Source organism: Mustela putorius, unplaced genomic scaffold, assembly GCF_011764305.1.
Source record: "Mustela putorius furo isolate JIRA1106 unplaced genomic scaffold, ASM1176430v1.1 tig00000765_pilon_pilon_pilon, whole genome shotgun sequence".
Lineage (NCBI taxonomy): Eukaryota > Metazoa > Chordata > Mammalia > Carnivora > Mustelidae > Mustela > Mustela putorius.
Window position 1 is genome coordinate 6,108,635 of NW_025421470.1, and position 18,911 is coordinate 6,127,545.

Here is an 18,911-nt window from a genome sequence, read left to right on the forward strand (position 1 = left end):
CTTTTCTATTGTCTGTATATTTACTTTGTTTATTTTTGAGTAAACTGATATTAAAATTTATTTAAATTTAATTAATTAACATGTACAGTGTTTTTAGTTTCAGAAGTAGAGGTCAGGGATTCATCCATCTTTTTGTTTTTTGTTTTTTTTTTTAAAGATTTTACTTATTTATTTGACAGAGAGAGAGATCACAAGTAGGCAGAGAGGCAGGCAGAGAGAGAGAGGGGGACTCGATCCCAGGACCCTGAGATCATGACCTGAGCCGAAGGCAGCGGCTTAACCCACTGAGCCACCCAGGCGCCCCAGGGATTCATCGGTCTTATCCAACACGCAGCGCTCATTCCATCACGTGCCTTCCTCAATGCCCAGCCCACAGTTAGCCCTTCCCCCACCCCCTTCCCTGTTTGTTTCCTATGATTTAGAGTCTCTTACGGTTTGTCTCCCTCTCTGATTTCGTCTTGTTTTATTTTTTCCTCCTTCCCCTGTGACCCCCTGTTTTGTTTCTTCAGTTCCACATATGAGTGAGGTCATAAGATAACGGTCTTTCTCTGACTGACCTACTTCACTCAACATAATACCCTCTAGTTCCATCCATGTCATTGCAAATGGCAAGATTTCATTTTTCTGATGGCTGAGTAGTATTCTGTATTGTTTGTATTTTTAATTGGAAGTTTATCAATGTTTATAAGTTTATTTACACATATTGGATGAAGAATACACGTTGTGGGCAATAATTATAATATTAAATAATATTTACATCACGGAAATTGGCAAATGCTACCATCAAGATTTTGAATGTCCTCTCAGAGAGCTGGTTTGCCGGCATCCCACTGCTTGAAGATGAGAAAAAGCTCCAGTCACTCATTCCTGGAAAAAATGAGGAAGACACATTGTTTTTTTTTCCCCCCTCGTGCAGAGGGTAAAATTCAACAATGCCTTTTTGCTTCCTGAAATATATATATATTTTTCCCTCTAGAAAGAATAAAACATAACTCCAGGCCAAAGTTGGGCAACTGAAAATAATTGAAATTTTCCCAGGTGTGGTCAGATGTAGACAAGCCTCCCCTTCTCTTGTGAAAGCTTTAGTTTATCTGGGACCTACTCTGGAAAGAATACAAGGCTTTGCAGACACTCAGAATGTTAAACCACAGGTTTTACTCTCATTATTTTCGACATTTATTTACTTTACGGAAACCATGGGGCGGGAATGTGACATTCAGTTAATATTTGAGTCTGGTTTTCTGAAAATAACTTGCCATTGGGGAAGACAGTATACCGTGCGACCCTCAAGTGCTTGGCTGAATTTCCTGGTGAAGTTTTAAGTTCACCAACCCCAAGATTAGGCACAGTGTTTCTTAAGGAATAAATCACTTTCAGGGTGTTCTTGGGTTCTGGAATACCAGCATGCCCAATGCTGCACAAATCCCGCAGGGAGAACTTCTCTCTGAAAATTCTCCAGTGCCCCACGCCGCGGAGCCCCACCGATACGCAAAACATTGCAAGTCTTAATTTTTTCTTTTCAAAATATATTTAACTCCAGCAAACCTGAAACCAAGCCTCTTGCAGATGGCAGACAGCTTAATTGCTGCGGTAAACGTGTCTGACGTTTTTTTGGAAAACTTTGGGTGCTATAATAACCCATCGGACCCAGAGAAAATAGAATCCAACCCACACAAAGGCTCTCCGCTTGGCAGTTGAAGTTTTGTCCCAGGCTGTTCCTTTTTTTCGCCCTTCCCTTTTCAAGCTTTCTTGTAGAGCTTGCAAGTCCAGAATGTATTATTTGGCCGGCAAATGGAGAGAGGCCCAGGGTAAAGTGAATCAGCATTCCTGTTCCTTCCCCCGCCCCATCTGTCTTCCTGGAGCATCTCATGGCGGAAGGCAAGAATGGCAAGTCACCCTCGTGGACTTATTGTTTGTAAATCCTGCAGGCGCTGGGTGTCCCCAGGGAGCTCAGCTGGTCCGCCGGCCCTCGGGTGGGTGCTGGTTGGCACGATTCTGTTTCTCCCGAGTGCCATCCTCAGGTCAGGCCCTGCCCGGCTCTTTTTCCTTGGGCGATGCCTTTTCTTTCTCCGGATCAATAAGGGACGATTTTTTGAGTGAACGTTTCCCGATTCCACGTAGCAGTTATAATTTGGGGGATATAAACAAGTATTTGGCAGAAAAACTGCTCTTAGCCATGGCTGCTAAGCTTGCTACCGTGCTAATCCGAAGTTAAACACAGAACCTGGTGGAGAGCACCCGTGTTTTCTTCGATGACCAAGAGCTAGGAGTCTGATTCCTTTTTTTTTTCTCAATAGTGTTTATAAAGGCTTGTAAACACACTGTAGCATGAACGGCCAACCCAGGTTTGTATTTTAAATGGATTTATTTTCACCCGTTGCACTTCTGCGTGTCGCCGGGCACGTGGATGAGTTCTCCGCTTGGACCAGAGCTAACCGTCAGCAGCCTTCTCGGTGGTGGGTGCAGGGTCGCTGGGCAGCTGCGCAGGTCCTGCCTCACGGGGGGGGGGGGGGGGCGGGAAGGAAAGACAGGTGGAGCTGGGCCCAGGGGAGCCGAGGAAGGAAAGAGCAGAAGCAGGTGGCTGTGGTTGGGCATTTGAGGGACAGGTTCAGGGGGTGGGCAAGACGTGTCCGGGGTCCCCCCAGCCTGTGGGTGAGACACAGAGGCCCACGTGGACTCTTGTCAGCGGGGGAGGATGGGTTCTGAGAGAGCGTGTGGCTCGAGCTGGTGTCCGGGGAGGAGGATATTATTAGTAGCCTTCCTTTAGATTTTGTTTATTTTTGTGTATGAGAGAGAGAGAGAGAGAGAGAGAGAGAGAGAGAATGAATGAGCAAGGCAGGGGGAGAGACAGAGGGGGAAGCAGGCTCCCCGTTGAGCAGGGAGCCCAATGCAGGACTCGATTCCAGGACCCTGGGATCATGACCTGAGCCAAAGGCAGACACTCAAACCCAGTAAGCCACCCGGGTGCTCACCTAGTAGCCTCTCATCCCGCTGGTCGTCCTCCTCAAAGCGGTTCGGTATGTGAACACGCCACGGCCGCTAGCTCGGGAGGCTGGCCGCTAGCTCGGGGTTCTGGGGGCCTGGGCCTTTCGGACGCGTGTCTTTCAGCAGGCCGCACTCTCCCACCTGCCCTGGAGAGAACCGGATCTGTAATTATTCCAGACCCGGAGATGAAAGCCCGGAGGCTCAGAGAGGCTCCTGGATCTGTTCTGCTTCTCGGTGCCGGGATTCCACGAGGAAACCGGGTCTCCCGCGGGCCTCGGCTCAGGAGCCAGGTCGCTCCCGGCGGCCTCCTTCCCTCGCTGCCTCCATCAGAGCCTGGTTTAGCCAGACCCCTTCATCTCATGAAATACCTCCAAGTGGTTTTCTCTCTCACAGGAACCGTCCCGCTCAGACAAGTTCTTGCAACACACGCTGGTGCTAGTGATTGGCCGCCTTCCCTTTACCTTCTCCAGGAAAAGCAAGTTAAGTCCTTTGGTAGGAGAGAAACTTTCCGTGTCTGAGCAGGAAATGGTTCATTGTCATCAGGAAGTTTTGGAGGGCAGGGCATGGAGAATCCTAGTGAAAAGGACTTAAACTCCTAAATGCACATTGTCAAGCCCACAGGCAGTGCTTCTGAAGTTCAGAGCCTCAGGGATGTCACTGGGGACTTGGGCCCCTTTCCTCTTTGGGGCTGACCTCCCCAGGCTTGTCCTCTTCTGGTCAGAAGGTGGCTGTTGCTGCACCTGCCATCACCTCAACACGTAGCCGGTTGAGAGGCAGAACCGTTTCTCCTTAGCTGACTTTCTTTATCAAGGAGGAAGAGTTTTCTAGATACTCTTGCTGTTTCCCAGGTTTCTTCCAGCCCACTCGCATGTTCCGCCAACCCACAGCCCTCCCTGGGGTCCTCGGTCCCCTGCGCACTGGACACAGGCCAGGGGACCATTCCTCAGGCTCATCTAGATTCCCACCTGCACAGTCCCTCCCCCGCCTCTTCCTATTCTTTGGAGCTGAAGGCTTGCAGCCTCCTGTCCTCTGTGCCTGGGATGTTCTGGGACTCCCAGGTGTCCTTCTGGACAAGTGTCAGCTTTTTACTCTCTCCTGTTCTCCCTTCATGGCTCATGCAGTACAAGCCCAGGGTTTCTGATATTTTTGACTTCATATCCATCTCCTGCCTGTGGCTTGGTCACCACAGGGGAAGGGGGGCCCTCCCACCCCAGGAGGCTGGCTGCACATGGGGTCCTGGGGGCCTGGGCCTTTCCTCTCTTCCTAGAACTCAGAAAATCCTTCTTCTTGGCAAGAATGGGCTTTCAAGGGACAGTCCTGCGAGATGCAAACAAAAGTCCACTCAGCAGCCAGAGCTGAGGAAAAACTGTTATTAAGTGAAATAGTATATGTACAGCCTGTGCAGAGCGCCTGACGTGGAGGCAGCCCTCTGGAGAAGGGGCTGTGGTCCCCGGGATTCTCCCAAGTGAGGAGAACCGAGATTCATGTCAGGTCAGTCCTGCCCTGAGGCCTGGGCAAGCAGGACAAGCTGGCTTTTCCTGGGGCCAAGAGTCTGTGGGGCTGAGCCTGTGACCTTCCGGACCACGTTCAGGTGCTGCGGACTCTGGCCTTCCCACCCCAGTCGTCCGAAGACAGTCTGCCCGTCTGAGGGCACAGCTGCCCCAGGTCATGCCCCTTGAGGCCCAGGGCTTGGCTGAAGAGTGGTTGTTTGTGAGGCCCGGGACGGACATCCATGGGGGCCTGAGAGCTTCTGGGCATGGGACACGGCTCCCGAGCCGCCAGATTCCAGAACTCCCGGCAGCCCGAGATTTCTAAATTCAACCCTAGGCTTCCAGGTCTACTTGTCCAGGTGGAAGTCTGGAACGCAATTTAGCAGTCTGTCCGCTTGGTTTATTACTTCAGAATGTTTCTACGCGTGGCTCAGAGTCCTTCCTTTCTGTTCTCACCCGGGGCCGCCCACCGACGCTAGGGGAGGGCCTGGACGGGACGGTGCTCCTGGGTTGGCATTATGGAGCCTTGGCCCTCGACGGTAGTTTCCATTTTTATGGTCTCATTCAGTTGCTCTTATTTAACTTTCAAAGCAAGTGCAGGTGGGGTATTCCCGTGCTCTCCACCTGCTGGCGTTGGATGCCCTGAAGCTCGTACATCACGCCATTCAATCATGTGGTTTGAATTTCTTTCCCAGGAGAGGAATGATCAGGGTGGTGTCACACGGGGTCAACGGCAGGCAACGCTAGGACCTTTCCCCGTCGCGGGCCCGTCCTCGCTTGTCCCAGGTAGCACCGTGACGTTGCTTTTCCTATGCATAGAGTCTTGCAGCGGACTTCCTAAAGCGCTTCCTAAAAGGCTTTGAGGAACGCCACCCCCTCCCAAATATTGGACAGTCAACGAGAAGATCACTGCCCAGTGTCTGTGCTCAGAACGCTGCCAGGTTCTGCCACAGACGGAAAGTTACAGGACGCGGTTCTGGCTCTCAGAGTTGTGAGGAGGACTGAGGAAGAAAATACAGAAGGAGAGAAGACACACTTAAAAAAAACCCCTTATTTCTCAATAATTTTAATGAAGACGTGTGGTAGGTAAGATAGTCACAGGGCTTGAAATGAGTAAGCCACAAAAGGCCCTTCCCTCAACACGGAAATTCTGACCACCCCACTCCCTTCTCTATAGGCAGGCGGTCTTAATTTTTATTTTTATGTATTTATTTTGAAGGATTTTATTTATTTATCTGGAGAGAAAGATAGTGAGAGAGCATGTGAGCAGGGGGAGGGGTGGAGGGAGAGGGAGAAGCAGACTCCCCCCCGAATGTAGGGCCTGACTCGGGGCTCGGCCCCAGGACTCTCAGATCATGAGCTGAGCCGCAGGCAGGTGCTCGACCGAATGAGCCACCCAGACAGAGAGGCTGAGAGAGAATTGGAGTAGGTGGGGTGCTGACGGGGGCAGGGAGAGGGAGAGGGAGAGAGAATCTTAGGCAGGCTCCATGCCCAGTGCGGAGCCGGACGCTGGGACTCCGTCTCACGACCCTGAGATCAAGACCTGAGCTGAAATCAAGAGTCGGACACTTAATCTTAACTGAGACACCCAGGCGCCCCAAATCATAGACTATTTTTAGAGCAATTTCAGGTTCACAGCAAAATTGAGCAAAAGGTTTAGTGGTTTCCTGCATGGCCCCTGCCGGCATCACTCAGTCTCCTCCGCCACCCGCTCCCCCTTCCTCATTGTGTTGTAACAATCTATGAGGCCACACTTGTCATAATCACCCACCGTTCCTAGTCTGTGCAAGGGTTCCCTCTTGGTGGTGAGTGTTCTGTGGGTTTGGGCAGATGCATAATGAGGTATCTATCATCGTAGTGGCCTACAGAATAGTTTCACTGTCCTAAAATTCCTCTAAAGGGCACCTATTTGATGGTATTCTGTGCGGGAGGTCTAGAGCAGGCAAACTACTGTAAAAAGCCAGAGAGCGCATATGTTAGGCTCTGTGGGCATACGGTTTCTGCCAGAGCTACTCAGTTCTGGTGTTGTAGAGAGAAAGCAGCCACAGGCGGTACGTTAGCAAATGAGCACGGTTGCGTCGCAATAAAACTTTATTATGAACACCGAAACTGGAATTTTATATAATTTTAGCAAGTCGTGAAGTACTGCTTTTCTTTTGATTTCTTTCCCCCATTTAAACATGGGACAATTCCAAGAAGTGAGAAGAGCGAAAAGAGAAGCCCTCTTGTCCGTGACCCTGTTTACGGTGTCAGAGAAGCCTTCTTGGAGGAAGTGGCACCAAACTGAGACAAGACAACAAAAAGAGAAAAGGAATAACTAGGCTTACTGGCCGTACAAACACAGGTTTCCAGCTGGAACTGCCAGTGGGCTGTTGTTGCCGACTCCTGGTCTAGAGCCTTGTGTCCTGAACTGTTTAGTAGAACAAAATTACTTCATGGGCTACTAGTGGGCATGCAGAAAAATGAATTTGGAAACTACTAGAGACCCTGTATCTTTGTAAGAGAGGACAGTGCATATTAGCATATTAAAGGCTCTGCGAAGTCCTGCAATTTTTTTTTTTAAGTGTGCAACATGTGCAACATGTAGTTTGGCGCCGTATGTCCCAAACTAGTCATGGGAAACTTCCTTCACATGCTCCTTCCCTTCCTCCTGTCCTGCCTCCTTCTTTGTCACAGCATATATCTTCACTCCTTGTAAAACTGATATTCTGAAGATCTCAGATTGGAAAACGCTGGCCCAGGGGTCCTAAAGCTGTTGAGAACATAGTTTGGAAGCCGCGCGAGGAGGAGTCCAAGGAAGGTTTTGGAAGAGCTGGGATTTAGTCTGCCCAACTTTCTTGAGTTCAACTTCAGAGGGAAGGATTCTCTGGGGGCAGGGGGAAGCAGCTTCTGACTAGGCATCAGAATCTCTAACATGCCACAGCAGACCTCTCGTCCCTCCTCTCCGGGCCTGGTCCCCCCCGTCTTGGTCAGTAGCACCTGTGTTCACGAGCTGCTTGGACGTAGGATTTGTCCTTGACCCTCTATTTACACCGCACACCCATTTCATCAGCAAGGGTTCTCAACTCTACCCTCAAATAGCCACTTCTCACCACGCACCCCAGTTCACCTGACCCCCCCCCCCATATTTGGCACACACCCCTCAGCTACTTCTGGACCAGTGGGCTCCAGTGTGGGGGCGAGAGGAAACCACTAACCCTTTTATTTATATTTGCTGGTTTTCCATCCTTCTTTCTGTGTAATAATGTATGCACTATACATTCCCCAATGTACATAATATATGACTAAATATACTGTGTTTATAATTTATAAATAATGTCTGTGACATCTGTGTGCATGCAAGCCTGTGTATACAGAGGGAGAGCTGGGGGATTTGGGTCATTTTTGCACAAAATCTATCACATACACATAGAATGAAATTCAACTCTCCTCCCTGAAGAACAGCCAAAAATGAAGAAAATAGAAATAGAGCTTGAAGGCACTGGAGAGTTAACATGGAAGCGAAGATTTTCAGGACCAAGATGTGGGAGAGGAATGGAATACATAAAGGCAAGCCAGCTTGTGTGACCACATACCCCTAGGTGTCTCTTCTGCAGAATAAAGGAGCTGAGAGAGTGAGAAGTTGACAGAGCTCTGGATGGATAATGGGATGGAAAAATAAACATGGGCCTTCAGGGCCCCAGTCACCACCACAACCCCAGAGAATTTGGTGTGGGAAAACCACATGGGGCTATGGTTTAAGAGTAAGGGACACAACAAATAGACTGATCCTTGAAAGAAATGAGGCCCAGCTTTGAATTGTTTCAATCCCGAATCAGATTAAGGAGATCAAGGATTGTCAGTGCCCACAGCTGCCCGCCCTCAGTAAGTGTACTTTCTTTCTGTATCAAGGGAGTGCATCCCTGGATCTCTGTTTTTCATGCACGACATCTGGCATTTGGTCAAAACCACCTAGTGCATGAGTGAGGAGGCAAGATAGCAATACTTAGCGAGAGGAAGAGAGAGAGAGAAGAGGAAAAGAGAGAGAGAGAGGGAGGGAGAGAGAAACAAGAATGAAAAGAAACATACCAATAAAGAATTTAAAATAGTGGATTTAAGATAACTGCAGTTAATATATTCAAGAAAGTAAATATAAGAAGATTTTGGCAGAGAACTAGAAACTACATAAAAGAGACTCAAAAGAAAATCTTGGAAATAAAAATATAATAATAACAAAGGGAGACCCTTGGGCTTCATGCCCAGATTAGACACAGCTGAGGAGAAGATTAGTGAAGTGGAACAAGGAAAATGTCTAGAAGGACGTACAGAGGAGAAAACAGTAAAGAGCCAGAGACATAAGGATGCAGACGAAAGGTCTAACATTCTAGTATTGGGAGTCCAAGAAGGAGAGAAGAGAGAAAACAAGGTAGAGGTAAGATTTGAAGAGATGATGATGGAAAGATTTCTGAAACAGGTAGCAAAGCACATATCCCATGGGGACTCTGGGCCCCAAGCACCATGAAAATGAAGACAGCCACAAATAAGTGTACCATGGCTGCACTTCTTCCTTCTGGTTGAATAATATTCCAATATATAGATGTATACACCATATTTTCCTTATCCATTCTTCCATCAGTGGACACTCAGGCTATCTCCATGCTCTGGCTATGGAAAATAATATTGCAAAGAGCATTGGCAATAACTTTCTGAGCTGGAAATTTGGACATACCACCAGAAATAGAAGTGCTAGACTATCGAGAGGGCTCCCTCTGCTCCACATGCTCATGGACACATGGGAGCGTTTGTCTTTTTGTCACTAGCCATCCCAGCTGGTGTGAGGTCATGCTAGCCTTCTTGATTAGATGTTCCTTGAACACAACGGGCTTGTCCCCAGGTATGGCTTTCTGTTCTCTCAACCTAGAAAGTTCTTCCTAGACATTGTACTGTTCTCAAGTCTGCTTAAGCATCACCTCCTCGGGGAGGCTTTCTCTGACCTCTCTAAGAGTCCCTTGACCCCTGCCCTGGTCTTCTGTCTACTTTCATCGTGCTACTCTTTTCAGTACCTGACATGATAGGACATGTGTGCTTGTGTGTCTCTGTCACTAGAATGTGAGCCTCATGAGAGCAGGACCTTGTCTTCTTTGCCCCCGTGTTGAACAGGCATAGCCTTGATAAATGTTGTTCGATACATTCATGAATGAAAGAATGAATGAGCAAAGGCTTGGTACTTGCTAAGGTGTCATAGACATAGGAAAAAATTCCAAGGCATCCTCTACACAGGGAACGGGCACTTGGTTCTGATGAATTGGGGCGCTTGTTCAGGGGTGGGCCATCTCATCAGGTGGTGTCAGTCCCCAGTGTCCTAAAGAAAATTCTTTTTTTATGGGCAGTAGAAGTCTATGGTTCCCATCTCTACAAAGGCAAACAAGTAAAATGCAAACCCTTAGAGCCTTATGGAGAAGTCAGGCTTTTTTTCAGAAAGCCAATGTTTGCTCTGGCTAAGATGATGTGTTTCATGATTTTTTAGCCTAACCTAGGAAATTTTATGACAGCCAATTAATCTGTTTTAAAAGACCCGGTCAATGCAATTGAGACTTTTTTCCCTGAGATAATTGAGATGAAGCTTGAAAGAGATTTAAAAAAAATTTTTTTTAAAGCCTTTTTATTTATTGAACAGCTAAAGGCAAAGCCATCTGTTACCATAATGGTTGTCTTTGGAGGAAAGCTGTAAAGATGCCAACAAATAAATATCCCCATAAAATGTCCACCAGGATCCTACAGAACTATTCCTTCTCTCCCTCTCTGTCTTTTTAGGTTACCCCAGGGTAAGTGAGGAATAAATGGCTCCAAGTGTTGGCTGGTGTCGCTGGATAAGGTCAGAGGGCGAGCAGCACTCAGGGTTCATGGTGCGAATATCTGATTTGTTAGATGCAAGTTTCCTGCCGACAGAGATGCGGGGCCTCAGGTGCTGAGGCCAAATTTCCTCTCGGGGTGACTTTTGACCTGGTCCTTTCCTGGGGTAACTGATGCACAATGCCTTCCCACGCAGTGCTGGGTCCATATGCAGCAAGAATAACGAGGCAGGGCCTGCTGCCAGAAAACCCTAGGCCAGTTTTGGGCTAACCGTGCCATGTTGGGCTAACATGCCATGCATCAGGACTTTCCGGATATCTGAGACCTAAGTGGGGAGCAGGAAGTGGGGGTACGATAACATTGGTCTCTAACGGGGCTTCCTACATCCTGTCAAAGTGTGATTTTGAAATCATATGCCATGCTTTGCCCGGCGCCGGTCCCCTACGCACCCTTCCCCGAGAGGCTCTCCTTTCATCTGGACGGTGGTGGAGCTGAAACCCCAGCCTGTCCCTCTGGACCCTTTGATCTTCCTTGCAGATTTCAGACGGAGACAGGTTTTGGACCCAGGATCATTTTCACTCTGCAAATAGGTGTGCAGGAGATCTGATGGCAGCGTGATGTCAGAAACACTTTAATTCCCGAGCCCTGGTTTAGGTGTAGGTGGAAAATCTCCAGACAGTGCTATATTAGATTTTCCCCTGGTTACGTGGGGCCGGCTCCGGGGGCTTAGCACGGACATCATAATTGGGGGAGAGATTGCCAGTTGTCACTGACAGCTCTGCTCCCCCGGTGTAATGACCAGCCGGCCCCAGAGCCAGGAGGCTGATGGCTTGGGCTTCTGATGAAAAACAGATGCACATGCGACCGTGTGACTGCAGGAGATCTCGTTCCCAGGACAGGGCTCCTGCGTGGGAGGGCGGGCGCGTGGGGGAAGGCAGGCTTTATCTCGGTTTGGTCTTTAACCCACTGAGCCACCCAGGCGCCCCTCGGTTTGGTCTTTAAATGAAAGCGATTCTTTCATCAGAGCTTTGAATTGCTGACATGGACCTGAAGTTTATTGTGCAAGAAATCATGCCACCAACTTTTGCCCGTTTTGATACTTCCTCACCCAGGAAGTGAGGGGCACATCAGGGCGGCCTTTGCTTTTGGAGTGAGCATTACCGTGACTGTTGGGACATGGGTCCTGAGCGGACCTCAGCCACCAGCAGGGGCTGTGTCTTATGGACTGGAAGGTGTCTGGCCCCCTGGCGGGCCCTGGACACTGTTGCGAGAAGGGCAAAGAGCATATTCATGTTTGTTGCTTAAAATTTGGGCCTCACGAGTCTTGTTTGAGTCCCCTCAATGTTTACTTCCTTGCGCCATTGTTTTTCTCACTTCTCTAATATCTTGTCAAGGCCGTAGGAGAAGGAACAGATTGTTTCTTGCCAAAGGTCATCTTTTGGGGAAGCACATCTGGCTTTCGAAAGTACCAGGATTCCCGGCCTCGATGGAGAAATGCAGGGACGCTGTGAACTTCGGAACTGGATGATTCAGGCAGAGAGCACGGATGCTAGAGAGGCCTGGGAGTCAGGACGGTCCTGAGGGAAAACAAGGCCGAGGGGGCCCGAGTTCCCTGAGAGGAAGGCAGAGCGGACCAAGAGCCTGAGACGGGCACAGGAGCAGGAGGGCCTTGGGAGGGAAGGAAAGGGGAAAGAGAGGCTGAAATCAGGCAAGACTGCAGTTGCCTTCGTGTAGACCATGATGGCAACGGGTTAAGGTGATGGGCCCCCCCCTTCTGATAGCTCCAGCGAGTGAGGCAATTGACCTATAACAAGGGGTTCTCTTGCTTTTAGGATCATGGTCCCCTCGGGGACCATATCTTGACATGACTTTTAAGAAAATCGCTTTCGCAGCCCAGGGCCTCTCTGGGGAGAGCTTGCAAATGTGCTGCGTGGTTCCCTAGGCCCCCATCGGCTGGCCTGAACAGTCCCCATGATCTGCCTCACTTTACCTGGAGCCCCTTTGCCACCTCCTTCTTCCATGGCTCCCATGTATCAGCTAACGAGGTGCCTGGTGTGCTCCGGACACATCTTGTCCCTACAGCCACCTTGCCTTGTCTGGAATGCCCTCACTTCCCTCCTTACTGGGTAGTGTTGACAGCATTCACTGGGCACAGGCCCAAGACCGGTACCCTGTCCTCCTCTGTGGGAGCCACAGCTCAGTTCCCCAGTCATCAGAGAGGGCATGGTCTTTCCTTCTGTTCAGAAAGCACTTATGAGCTAGCCTTGGCCTATATCTACCTGACGTCCAGGTGCTGCCTGCCCCCCTAGAGACCAACAAGGCCTTCTCCCCTTTGCCTCCACACAAGTAGAAACAACAGGTATTTGATACATGTCAGTGGGAGGAATGAATGGGTTTTGTGGTGGGATCCTCTTTCAAATTTTCTAGAAACCAAGAGTTCATTTTCAAAAGAGAGTAGGTGAAGACTGTACCAAAAAAGAAATATGGCAGAGGCTCAGTTGTCATCGGAAAGAGCAAGTGAGCCACATTCTGGCTGGAGAGATGATCTTTTGTCTGAGAATTCTGAGTCCAAAGAAGTCTATGATTAAAGCTTTCAATTCACTCATCACCATCCATTCATCTACTATCTACCCATCCATCCATCCATCCATCCATCCATTCATCCATCAATCCATCATCTATCCATTGTCCATCCATTCATCCATCAATCCATCATCTATCCATTGTCCATCCATCATCCATTCATCCATCCTTCCATCCATCATCCATCCATTGTCCATCCATCCACCCATCATACACCCATCATCCATCCATCCATCATCCATCCATCCAACTATCCATCCATCCATCCATCCATCATCCACCCATCCATCCATCCATCCATCCATCCATTATCCACCTATTGCCTCTCCATCCATTTATCCATCATCTATTCATCATCCCTCCAACATCCATCCATCCATCATCCACCCATTGTCCATCCATCCATCCATCCATTCAGGTACTTGCTTCCATTTATTTCTGCAAATATTGATGAGGATATGAAGACAAATAAAACAAGGTTCCAGGCCCAAGAAGCACATAGATCCCCCCCCCGCCCCAGGGATAATCATGGCTATGTGAATGATTATTAGGAAGAGATTCAAAGCAATGTTTGAAAGTAGGGAATGGATAATGAAAATCAGAGTATTTCTGGATGGAATGTCATATAACCTTGAAAATGATGACTGCGAGGAGTAGGTCATCACACAAATGATAGCAGGATATCATATTGAGTGACAAAGTGTATATGGCATTGGAAACAGGTGTACTTGATGAAGAGAAGTCTGGAGGCAATAGAAGAAATGTGGACAGGGGCACTTGGGTGGCTCAGTTCGTTGGACGGCTGCCTTCGGCTCGGGTCATGATCCTGGAGTCCCGGGATCGAGTCCCACATCCGCTCCCAGCTCCACAGGGAGTCTGCTTCTCTCTCTGACCTTCTCCTCGCTCATGATCTCTCTCACTGTCTCTCTCTCAAATAAATAAATAAAAAATCTTAAAAAAAAAAAAGAAGAAATGTGGACAGTGACTTGCATGGTGGGATATGGGTGACACCTCCTCTTGCTGTGTATTTCCTCAGGTTTCAGGAACGAGCCCATTCTCTTACTGAAGGAGTAGAATGCTTGTGCAGACTTTCTTCCACGTTGTCCACACTTTCTTTGACCCCTTGAATCTCTATCAGTGGAGTGCACGTCTTGTAACAGGAAAGATATGCTGTCTTTCTGTGGTTGGAAAAAGAAAACGTGTGAGTATATAAAATAAATACATAAAATACCATATTTTAAATACCCACCGATACATATATATGCACATAAGCATGTATATACATATTCTTTTAATTTTCTTCCAGACATCTTCTGTCCTGTTTCCAACCAAATTAAACCTGGGTGGGCTTTGCTGCTGGGCCTCCGCGGACCCCTGTGGGGAGCCTGGACAGGAGCCCGGACACTTGAAGTCAGTCGCTGGAAAGCGAGCGTCTCCTCACTCTGCGGCCACACTGAAGAACCAGCCATCAAGTTTCTTCCTTGGGGAGAAATTATTAAGAAGCCTGTTTATAAGCATTAATGTGAACGCCTATTCCCACACAGCTAATGGAGCTTTCCTTGGCTGATATTAGCTGCCAGTGTTTATCTGGGCTTCAGATCCCTCACGATCTAATATTCTGTGTCACAGTTTCCCCGCGGGCATGGTTCACCGTGTGCCTCTTGAACTCTCAGTTTACTCGCTGTCACTCCCTGACCGGTGGTGCTGTGCGTTCCAGTGCCTCCCCCCTTTCACTCCCGGAGTTTACACTGTCATGGACGGGATGTGTTTTCGTTGGCAGCCTGTCTCTCCCAGAGTAAGATTTTCAAGGATCTAGACATGCTCCAACGGCATTTGTAAGTGGTTCCACTGCTTGGAAAAGGCAGTGACTTCTCTGGAAACTGAGGTCTGAGGTTACTTTTTTTTGCAGCTGGCTCAAATCTCAATACCTTCAGCTTTCACCAATAAGAGCTCTGAGGGCGGCTCTTCTGGGAATACCTCCAAGCTGCAAACCCACCCTCTGGGAAGGGCTCTTGCGTCCCAGGCAGGGCCAGGCCTGGGGAAGCATTCCACCTTGGGGGAGGGACTGTCTCCAGTCTTTCCCTGGGCTGGCATTAATACTCAGCACAGGGGACGACTCAGTTCCCAAGTCCTGACTCGGGCTGCAAAGAGTGGAGTGTGCTTTGTAGGAATGATCTCCTTTAATTGGAGAAATCAGAGTAGTGGCTTTAGGCCACCCAGGAAGGTGCAGAGCTGGGCCAGCCAGGTCTGTGAGGTTCCCAAATTTCCCTCGTAACCTCTGTGTCCGTGACTGCCTGCACCTCATGCTGCTCTGTGGTGTAAGGGACTCCCACACCCAGAGTGAATACACTGCTGGCTTTATTTAGAGATAAATCGTGTGCCAGACAAGTTCTGGTGATGGATGAGAAAGACATCCAGTTCTATACTGAAAAGGACAATCAATGGGGCACCTGCGTGACTCAGTTGGTAAAGCCTCTGCCTTCAGCTCCAGTTATGATCTTGGGGTCCTGGGATTGAGTCTTGCACTGTAACGGGGGTGGAGGGGGGGTGTACCTGCTCAGCAGGGAGCCTGCTTCTCTGTCTCCCTCTCTGCCCCTGCTCGTGTGTTCTCGCTTTCTCTGGCTCACTCTCTCTCAAATAAATAAATAAATAATCTTAAGAAAAAAAGCAAAGAGGGCACCTGGGTGGCTCAGTGGGTTAAAGCCTCTGCCTTTGGCTCAGGTCATGATCTCAGGGTCCTGGATCGAGTCCCACATCGGGCTCTCTGCTCAGCAGGGAGCCTGCTTCCTCCTCTCTCTCTCTCTGCCTGCCTCTCTGCCTACTTGTGATCTCTCTTTGTCAAAAAAATAAATAAAATCTTAAAAAAAAAAAAGCAAAGAAAAGGAGAATCTGGACATGGGAATAGCACATGAGCCTCTTTCATCAGGGAGGGAGGGGCTTGGGAAAACTTCGAAAGGAGTCAGGTTTTAAAAATGAAATGACTTTCGGCTCATGAGGATTCGATGAAGGAGGTAGTTGACACCAGGAGGTGCTGTCAGGAGGGCCGTTTTGTGGTTCCGCGTGGCACTGTGGGTTCCCCTTCCTCGTGGACTGTGTTCTGAGGGTGTGAGGGCTCTCATGGGTGGCAGCCGCCCCTGGCATCATGTTCCTACTTGCAGTCACACTGGGGCTGCGTGTACACCTTCCACGGCTGCTGTCCCCCTCTCTTGGGCAAGGGAAGAAATCTGGGCTGCCATTCACGCCAGATGACATTGCATTTTTGGGGGTAAATATGATTTTGCTACTCTCTTGTTGAATCATGCTGAGATGTTATAATCGAACAGACCAGAAATAGTCATCTTCAACAGTGTGATTCACGGTTCATGCCCCAAACCTTCAGAGTTTCACAGTCCTTTTGGGCCGAGCTGCCACCGGTGACTTGGGCTCTCCCGTGCTCCCTGCTGCTCAGTGTCCCTCGGAGGCCCTGGGGCTTCGTGGGACCCGGGACTCCCATCCTGGCATCAACGCCGCGCGCTCCGTGGCACGGACCTCCCCCTTTGGAGCTCCGCGCCCATTCTGTGAGCGCTCTGGAAAAGGAAACCAAAGAGAACAATGACAAGCCAGAGCTTTCCAAATCTCACCGTGAGTACGATTTGTCACACCACAGAGCCGGCCTCTGCCACTTCACTTTTCATGTACTTGGGCTCGGGCTGACGTACTTCTCATACCAGGAAAAGGGGAACTCGTGTTCCTTGGTATCCCCAAAGGGGAAGTGAAACAAATATGCAAAAACAATTCCATTCAAGAAAAAAAAAAAACCAGAAAAAACTGCTTTATAGAAATATGACTAGTCCTCGCAGCAAACGGACTTCTGAATTGAGGGCAGCGCTCAGCGGGAGACTCCGGGAAGGCTTTTTAAGAATGAAACGAGGAAATGAGGATTCCTCCCGGGCTCCTGGGGCGGACAGGAGCCTTGGTTTTTGTGTTGAACATGACCTCCTGCCAAACAGACTCTCCATACAAGGCCTGTGGCTCATGGCTGGAAAACTGCCCACTGGCCAGCTGACTTTATTTTATTTTATTCTATTTTTGAGTTTTTATTGAAATTCCAGTTAGTTAACAGTCAGTGTAAGATTAGTTTCAGGCATACAAGGTAGTGACTCAATACCGCCCTCCCTCACCGGGCGCTCATCACAAGTGTCCCCCTTTGTCCCCGTCACCCATCCCCCCACGCCCGCCTCCCTCCACCCCTCCCCTTGGAACCAGCAGTGCGTTCTCTGTCGGTAAGAGTCTGTTCCTTGGCTTGTCTCTCTCTCTCTTTTCTTCTCCCCTTTGCCAACCGACTTTAAAAAAAAGACTTTAAAAAGAAGCACTACTAGGTATTTAGCATAAAAAGAGGAGCCCATGCACCCCAATGTTTATGGGAACCTTATCAACAATAACCGAATTATGGAGAGCGCCCAAATGCTCATTGACTGACGAAGGGATAAAGAAGATGTGGGGTGTGTATATAAATGTATATAGACATATATATATATATATATATATATATATATATAAAATATATACCGTGGAGTATTACTCAGCCATCAAAAAGAATGAAATCTTGCCATTTGCAGTGACATGGCCGGAGCCAGAGGGTGTCACGCCGAGTGAAATAAGTCGGACACGGAAAGACAAATATCATATGATCTCTCTCATATATGGAATTTAAGAAACAAAGGGGGGGGCATTTGGGAGGGGGAAAAAGAGAGCGGGGCAAACATATCATGAGAGACTCGAGACGAAAGAGAACAAGCTGAGGGTTGCTGGAGGGGAGGCGGGCGGGGGACAGGCTAGATGGGGACGGACATGAAGGAGGCCACTTGTTGTGACGAGCACTGGGTGTCGTATGCAGCGGATGAATCAGGGAACCCTACCCCAATACTGAACTGTACGCCAACTAATTAAAATTTACATAAAAAACCAAACAGAAGCTGAGGGAAATTCACTTATGAACGGCTGCCTTGTACCCCCTTCGAAGGAGGCTGTGGCTTTGTGCATTCATTGTGCTTCAGGACACGCAGCCTGCTGTTCCCGTCACTCTCCGCTCTCTCCTGAATGCACCTGCGCTTCCTGCTGGCCGCCCCACCTGGACGGGGCCCTCGCTCACCTGGGGACACAGGAGTTCCTAAGAGCATGTTGGCCAATTTCCACACAGGGGACGAGGACAGGGAATTCTTGGGCACTTTCTTCCTCCCTCGAGGGCTCCCGAGGTTTTTCTCCGGGTTACCAGGAAGGTGGGTGAATTCATGTGCTGGGCTCCGTGGCAGGAGGGGTGGGAGAAGGCCGCCTGTGTGGACACCCCATGCCCTTGTCTTGCCTCTTGGGGCATTGGTTGCGGGAGGCGCAGACAGTGGGCGTCTTTGTGAAGGACGCTGTCCATCCACGAGGGCTGCTGCTCCGTCACCACGGTCCCGGGGCGACAGGCAAGTCTCAGCCTGGGCTGTGTGTGTTCCCGTGTGTGTCCTGCCGGGCCATGGGGGGAATGGTGAGGACGCCCCACATGGGCCTTCCCCTCTGCCTGGAGATGAGCCATTCTTTTTTTTTTTTCCTTAATTTTTATTTATTCCTTTGACAGACAGAGATTACAAGGAGGCAGAGAGGCAGGCAGAGAGAGAGAGAGGGAAGCAGGCGCCCCGCTGAGCAGAGAGCCTAATGCAGGACTCGATCCCAGGACCCTGAGACCATGACCTGAGCCACAGAGGCTTAACCCACTGAGCCACCCAGGTGCCCAAGATGAGCCATTCTTTTTTTTTTTTTTTTTAAGATTTTATTATTTATTTGACAGAGAGAGATCACAAGTAGGCAGAGAGGCAGGCAGAGAGAGAGGAGAGAGAGAGAGGAGGAAGCAGGCTCCCTGCTGAGCAGAGAGCCGGATGCGGGACTCGATCCCAGGACCCTGAGATCATGACCTGAGCCGAAGGCAGCGGCTTAACCCACTGAGCCACCCAGGCGCCCAAGATGAGCCATTCTTAACGTCAGCCGGAGCTCTCTGGTCTG

At 49.3% G+C, this 18,911-nt stretch overlaps 1 long non-coding RNA gene across 1 annotated transcript; it reads right to left on the bottom strand.

The window, feature by feature from the left end:
* Positions 1-708: 708 nt before the first annotated feature.
* LOC123393202 lies at positions 709-3,819 on the bottom strand. The gene is made up of 3 exons (XR_006607933.1): positions 2,973-3,819; positions 1,673-2,490; positions 709-867 (listed from the first exon to the last, which is right to left on the bottom strand). It is a non-coding gene; the product is annotated as an uncharacterized LOC123393202 (long non-coding RNA).
* Between the last annotated feature and the right edge of the window lie 15,092 nt (positions 3,820-18,911).